The sequence below is a fragment of the Triticum dicoccoides genome, chromosome 5B (assembly GCF_002162155.2).
Source record: "Triticum dicoccoides isolate Atlit2015 ecotype Zavitan chromosome 5B, WEW_v2.0, whole genome shotgun sequence".
Lineage (NCBI taxonomy): Eukaryota > Viridiplantae > Streptophyta > Magnoliopsida > Poales > Poaceae > Triticum > Triticum dicoccoides.
The window spans coordinates 666,877,992-666,884,787 of NC_041389.1; positions in this window are offsets into that span (position 1 = coordinate 666,877,992).

Sequence of the window (6,796 nt, forward strand, 5' to 3'; positions counted from 1 at the left end):
CTGGATTCCTTTGCCAAGGCAATTGCACCAGTATTGTCACAAAAGATTTTCATTGGACCCGATGCACTAGGTATGACTCCTAGATCGGATATGAACTCCTTCATCTAGACTCCTTCATTTGCTGCTTCCGAAGCAGCTATGTACTCCACTTCACATGTAGATCCCGCCACGACGCTTTGCTTAGAACTGCACCAACTGACAGCTCCACCGTTCAATATAAATATGTATCCTCTTTGTGACTTAGAGTCATCCGGATCAGTGTCAAAGCTTGCATCGACGTAACCATTTACGACGAGCTCTTTGTCACTTCCATAAACGAGAAACATATCTTTGTCCTTTTCAGGTATTTCAGGATGTTCTTGACCGTTGTCCAGTGATCCACTCCTGGATTACTTTGGTACCTCCCTGCTAAGCTAATAGCAAGGCACACATCAGGTCTGGTACACATCATTGAATGCATGATAGAGCATATGGCTGAAGCATAGGGAACATCTTTCATTTTCTCTCTATCTTCTGCAGTGGTCGGGCATTGAGTCTGACTCAACTTCACACCTTGTAACACAGGCAAGAACCCTTTCTTTGCTTGATCCATTTTGAACTTCTTCAAAACTTTATCAAGGTATGTGCTTTGTGAAAGTCCAATTAGGCGTCTTGATCTATCTCTATAGATCTTGATGCCCAATATATAAGCAGCTTCACCGAGGTCTTTCATTGAAAAACTCTTATTCAAGTATCCTTTTATGCTATCCAGAAATTCTATATCATTTCCAATCAACAATATGTCAGCCACATATAATATTAGAAATGCTACAGAGCTCCCACTCACTTTCTTGTAAATATAGGCTTCTCCAAAAGTCTGTATAAAACCATATGCTTTAATCACACTATCAAAATGTTTATTCCAACTCCGATATGCTTGCACCAGTTCATAGATGGATCGCTGGATCTTGCACACTTTGTTAACATCCTTTGGATTGATAAAACCTTTAGGTTGCATCATATACAACTCTTCTTCCTGAAATCCATTCAGGAATGCAGTCTTTAATTCCATTTGCCAAATTTCATAAACACAAAATGCGGCAATTGCTAACATGATTCAGACGGACTTAAGTATCGCTACGGGTGAGAAAGTCTCATCGTAGTCAACTCCTTGAACTTGTCGAAAACCTTTCGCAACTAGTCAAGCTTTGTAGATAGTAACATTACCATCAGCGCCAGTCTTCTTCTAGAAGATCCATTTATTCTCGATGGCTTGCCGATCATCGGGCAAGTCAACCAAAGTCCACACTTTGTTCTTATACATGGATCCCATCTCAGATTTCATGGCCTCAAGCCATTTTGCGGAATCTGGGCTCATCATCACTTCCTCATAGTTCGTAGGTTTGTCATGGTCTAGTAACATGACCTCCAGAACAGGATTACCGTACCACTCTGGTGCGGATCTTACTCTGGTTGACCTACGAGGTTCAGTAGTAACTTGATCGAAGTTACATGATCATCATCATTAGCTTCCTCACTAATTGGTGTAGAAGTCACAGGAACAGATTTCTGTGATGAACTACTTTCCAATAAGGGAGCAGGTACAGTTACCTCATCAAGTTCTACTTTCCTCCCACTCACTTCTTTCGAGAGAAACTCCTTCTCTAGAAAGGATCCATTCTTACCAACGAATGTCTTGACTTAGGATATGTGATAGAAGGTGTACCCAACAGTCTCCTTTGGTTATCCTATGAAGACACATTTCTCCGATTTGGGTTCGAGCTTATCAGGTTGAAGCTTTTTTACATAAGCATCGCAGCCCCAAACTTTAAGAAACGACAACTTTGGTTTCTTGCCAAACCACAGTTCATAAGGCGTCGTCTCAACAGATTTAGATGGTGCCCTATTTAACGTGAATGCAGCCGTCTCTAAAGCATAACCCCAAAACGATAGCAGTAAATCAGTAAGAGACATCATAGATCGCACCATATCTAGTAAAGTACGATTATGATGTTTGGACACACCATTACATTGTGGTGTTCCGGGTGGCGTGAGTTGCGAAACTATTCCGCATTGTTTTAAACAAAGACCAAACTCGTAACTCAAATATTCTCCTCCATGATCAGATCGTCGAAACTTTATTTTCTTGTTATGATGATTTTCCACTTCACTCTGAAATTCTTTGAACTTTTCAAATGTTTCAGACTTATGTTTCACCAAGTAGATATATCCATATCTGCTCAAATTATCTGTGAAGGTGAGAAAATAATGATACCCGCCGCGAGCCTCAATATTCGTCGAACCACATACATCAGTATGTATGATTTCCAACAAATCTGTCGCTTGCTCCATAGTTCCGGAGAACAGCGTTTTAGTCATCTTGCCCATGAGGCATGGTTCGCAAGTACCAGTGATTCATAATCAAGTGATTCAACAAGTCCATCAGAATGGAGTTTCTTCATGCGCTTTACACCAATATGACCTAAACAGTAGTGCCACAAATAAGTTGCACTATCATTATCAACTCTGCATGTTTTAGCTTCAATATTATGAATATGTGTATCACTACTATCGAGATTCATCAAAAATAGACCACTCTTCAAGGGTGCATGGCCATAAAAGATATTACTCATATAAATAGAACAACCATTATTCTCAGATTTAAATGAATGATCGTCTCGCATCAACAAGATCCAGATATAATGTTCATGCTCAATGCTGGCACCAAATAACAATTATTCAGGTCTAAAACTAATCCCGAAGGTAGATGTAGAGGTAGCGTGCCGACCGTGATCACATCGACTTTGGAACCATTTCCCACGCGCATCGTCACCTCGTCCTTAGCCAATCTTCGCTTAATCCGTAGTCCCTGTTTCGAGTTGCAAATATTAGCAACAGAACTAGTACCAAATACCCAGGTGCTAATGCGAGCATTAGTAAGGTACACATCAATAACATGTATATCACATATACCTTTGTTCACCTTGCCATCCTTCTTATCCGCCAAATACTTGGGGCAGTTCCGCTTCTAGTGACCAGTCCCTTTGCAGTAGAAGCACTCAGTATCAGGCTTAGGTCCAGACTTGGGCTTCTTCACTTGAGCAGCAACTTGCTTGTCGTTCTTCTTGAAGTTACCCTTCTTCCCTTTACCCTTTTTCTTGAAACTGGTGGTCTTGTTAACCATCAACACTTAATGATCCTTCTTGATTTCTACCTCCGCAACTTTTAGCATCGCAAAGAGCTCGGGAATTATCTTATCCATCCCTTGCATATTATAGATCATCACGAAGCTCTTGTAGCTTGGTGGCAGTGATTGAAGAATTCTGTCAATGACACTATCGTACGGAAGATTAACTCCCAGCTGAATCAAGTGATTGTTATATCCAGACATTTTGAGTATATGCTCACTAACAGAACTATTCTCCTCCATCTTGCACCTATAGAACTTATTGGAGACTTCATATCTCTCAATCCGGGCATTTGCTTGAAATATTAACTTCTACTCCTGAAACATCTCATATGCTCCATGATGTTCAAAACATCGTTGAAGTCCCGGTTCTGAGCTGTAAAGCATGGCACACTGAACTATCGAGTAGTCATCAGCTTTGCTCTGCCAGACGTTCATAACATCTGGCGTTGCTCCTGCAACGGGTTTGGCATCTAGCGGTGCTTCCAGGACGTAATTCTTGTGTGCAGCAATGAGGATAATCCTCAAGTTATGGACCTAGTCCGTGTAATTGCTACCATCATGTTTCAACTTTGCTTTCTCAAGGAACGCATTAAAATTCAACGGAACAACAGCATGGGCCATCTATCTACAACAACATAGACATGCAAAATACTATCAGGTACTAAGTTCATGATAAATTAAAGTTCAATTTAATCAAATTACTTAAGAACTCCCACTTAGATAGACATCCCTCTAATCATCTAAGTGATCACGTGATCCATATCAACTAAACCATGTCCAATCATCACGTGAGATGGAGTAGTTTTTAATGGTGAACATCACTATGTTGATCATATATACTATATGATTCACGATCGACCTTTCGGTCTCAGCGTTTCGAGGCCATATCTGCATATGCTAGGCTCGTCAAGTTTAACCCAAGTATTCTGCTTTTTCAAAACTGGCTTGCACCCGTTGTATGTGAACGTAGAGCTTATCACACCCGATCATCAAGTGGTGTCTCGGCACGACGAACTTTCGCAACGGTGCATACTCAGGGAGAACACTTAGACCTTGAAATTTAGTGAGAGATCATCTTATAATGCTACCATTAATCTAAGAAAAATAAGATGCACAAAAGATAAACATCACATGCAATCAATATAAGTGATATGATATGGCCATCATCATCTTGTGCCTTTGATCTCCATCTCCAAAGCACCGTCATGATCACCATCGTCACCGGCGCGACACCTTGATCTCCATCGTAGCATCGTTGTCGTCTCGCCAACTATTGCTTCTACGATTATCGCTACCGCTTAGTGATAAAATAAAGCAATTACATGGCGATTGCATTTCATACAATAAAGCGACAATCATATGGCTCCTGCCAGTTGCCGATAACTCGGTTACAAAACATGATCATCTCATACAATAAAATTTAGCATCATGTCTTGACCATATCACATCACATCATGCCCACAAAAACAAGTTAGGCATCCTCTACTTTGTTGTTGCAAGTTTTACGTGGCTGCTATGGGCTGAGCAAGAACCGTTCTTACCTATGCATCAAAACCACAACGATATTTCGTCAAGCATGTGTTCTTTTAACCTTCACAAGGACCGAGTGTAGCCACACTCGATTCAACTAAAGTTGGAGAAACTGACACCCGCCAGCCACCTGTGTGCAAAGCACGTCGGTAGAACCAGTCCCGCGTAAGCGTTCGCGTGATGTCGGTTCGGGCCGCTTCATCCAACAATCAAAGTGTGACATGCTAGTAAGCAGTATGACTTGTATCACCCACAACTCACTCGTGTTCTACTCGTGCATATAACATCTACGCATAAACTAGGCTCGGATGCCACTGTTCGAGAACGTAGTAATTTCAAAAAAATTACCTACGCACACGCAAGATCATGGTGATGCATAGCAACGAGAGGGGAGAGTGTCGTCGAAGTACCCTTGTAGACCGTAAGCGGAAGCGTTATGAGAACGTGGTTGATGTAGTCGTACGTCTTCACGATCCGATCGATCCAAGTACCGAACACACGGCACCTCCGAGTTGAGCACACGTTCCGCTCGGTGACGTCCCACGAACTCCGATCCAGCAGAGCTTCGAGGGAGAGTTCCGTCAGCACGAGGCGTGATGACAGTGATGATGATGCTACCGACGCAGGGCTTCGCCTAAGCACCGCTACGATATGACCGAGGTGGATTATGGTGGAGGGGGCACTTCACGGCTAAAAGATCAATGATCAATTGTTGTGTCTCCAAGGGGTGCCCCCCTCCTCGTATATAAAGGAGTGGAGGAGGGGGAGGGGGCCGACCTCCTATGGTGCGCCCCATGAGGAGTCCTACTCCCACCGGGTGTAGGACTCCCCCTTCCAAGTAGGAGTAGGAGAGGGGAAGGAAGGGAGAGAAGGAGAGAAGGAAAGGGGGGCGCCGCCCCCCCCCCCCTCATTGTCCAATTCGGACTAGAGGGGGAGGGGGCGCGTGGCTGCCCTGGCCGCCACTCCTCTTCTCCCACTAAGGCCCATTAGGCTGAATATACTTCCCGAGGGGTTCTGGTAACCCCTCGGTACTCCCACTATGAGAAAAAGGCCTGCTAGTGGCGCACCCGTTTTCTCTACTAATGACGCACTACAGGTGCGCCACTAGCATCACGTCATTAGAATTTTTTACTAATGGCGCACCCGTAGTGCGCCATTAGTATGCCTAGAGGTGCGCCATTACTATCCCACTTAGTAATGGCGCACCACATAGGAGTGCGCCATTACTAACAATTTTTGTTAAAAGTTTTTTCAAAAAAAAATTCAATTTTTTTTCTTAATCTCGGGTTACTATGGCTTAATATCGGGTCAATATGCTTAATCTTAGGTCAAATCACACTCTATGGTCAAACTTCCCGAAAGGTCACCCATCCTCACACTACTCCAGCCCAAACACGCTTAACTTCAGAGTTCTATCCAACCCCAGCACCAGCTCACTTAACAAGCCCTTGTTGATATATCTAACATATCAATCCTATTAAATCTTGTTGATGTTCAGGACTTTGTTCATGTTCATGAGTGTGATGAAATTTTGAAAAAATATTTCAAACTTCCGTTCATATTACGTATCATATTTGGAAAAAAATTCCCGAAAAAAATTTGAAACTATTTTTTTTCTGTTACTAGTGGCGCACCTAGCAAACGGTGCGCCACTAGTAAGGTTGAATTTTTTTGCCTCCAAATCTTAAAAGCCTCGTAACTTTTTTTCTGTTAGGTTTTTGAGAATTTTGAAAATGTTTAACGGGTCTCCCGGTTAAATTAGGATGTAACTTTTTGAGTAGATGATTTTTCATATAAAAACCTTTTTAATCCGAGTTCGTATGCAAAAGTTATGCCCATTTTGCAAATTTCAGAGAGATTTTGCAAATAAAGTCGAAATTCATATTTGTAAATTTTCCCAACAACTACACCACATATCACACGGGAAACTTATTTTCTTTTATTTTTTTGACATTTCCATCATTTTCTTTTATTTTTTTAAAACTGAAAAGGCGGTCCGGGGGTGCATTCGGGGGAATTTTGGATCAAAATTAGTAATGACGCAACGTGGGTGTGGTGCGCCATTAGTAGTTAAACTAGTAATGGCGCACCACACCC